Genomic DNA, 1,369 nt, shown 5'->3' with positions numbered 1-1,369 from the left:
AGTGAATAATATGCTCATGCACCCTGTCACGGCACGGCTATTCATCTGTCGGTTCCCGATCATACTGGAATAGGATTCACCCTCCTTTTGCGTCTGTCACTAACGCCCAGCACTCGCGAGTTTGAAGCTCGTCACAGTCATTCAATCATTGAATCCTACTCAGAATACCACAGACAAGGTTTAGACCTTCCGGATTCTCTTGAATGCCGCCATCATTCTAGCTTACGCCACGAAGATTCTGGTTAGGAGATCTAAGAGATACTCATTCTAGCTTAATTCATGTAGAACAGAAGTGTTTGTCAGGCACGCGTTCATAAGGGAGAAGGATGATGAGCGTCACACATAATCATCACCTTCATCACGTTCTTGGGTGCGAATGGATATCTTAGAAGCGAAATAAGAAGAATTGAATAGAAAACAGTAGTACTTTGCATTAATCTTTGAGGAATAGCAGAGCTCCACACCTTAATCTATGGAGTGTAGAAACTCTACCGTATGAAAATACATAAGTGAAGGTCTAGGCATGGCCGTGTGGCCAGCCCCTATGGTCTAAGAACAATGCGTTCAAAGATGGTCAAAAAGACCGTCAAAAAGACGTCAAATACAATAGTAAGAGGTCCTATTTATAATAAACTAGTCACTAGGGTTTACATGAGTGAGTAATTGATGCATAAATCCACTTCCTAGGCCCACTTGGTGTGTGTTTGGGCTGAAATTAAGTGTAGCACGTGCAGAGGCCATTTGTGGAGTTGAACGCCAGTTTCTGTGCCAGTTTGGGCGTTCAGCTCTGGTTTTGGATCCTTTTCTGGCGCTGGACGCCAGATTTGGGCAGAAGGCTGGCGTTGAACGCCAGTTTACATTGTCTATTCTTGGCTAAAGTATAGATTATTATATATTGCTGGAAAGCCCTGGATGTCTACTTTCCAACGCAATTGGAATCGCGCCATTTCGAGTTCTGTAGCTCCAGAAAATCCACTTTGAGTGAAGGGAGGTCAGAATCCAACAGCATCAGCAGTCCTTTTTCAACCTCTGAATCTGATTTCTGCTCAAGTCCCTCAATTTCAGCCAGAAAATACCTAAAATCACAGAAAAACACACAAACTCATAGTAAAGTCCAGAAATGTGAATTTAACATAAAAACTAAGGAAAACATCCCTAAAAGTAACTAGATCCTACTAAAAACATACTAAAAACAATGCCAAAAAGCGTATAAATTATCCGCTCATCAATGGTGCATATAGAGATATGACCATTGAACTGACTCACTTTGAGAATTCTTAATGGTTATAATTACCGTATATTTGTCAATAGGATATTCTCAAGATGAACACAGTAATAGAGTTTTCTTTGACATGCGACTGTCATAGTA

Source organism: Arachis ipaensis, chromosome B1 (assembly GCF_059453495.1).
Source record: "Arachis ipaensis isolate K30076 ecotype BB chromosome B1, ASM5945349v1, whole genome shotgun sequence".
In the NCBI taxonomy this organism is placed as follows: domain Eukaryota; kingdom Viridiplantae; phylum Streptophyta; class Magnoliopsida; order Fabales; family Fabaceae; genus Arachis; species Arachis ipaensis.
The sequence above is the reverse complement of the archived record's forward strand: the minus strand, read 5'-3'. Positions refer to the sequence as shown.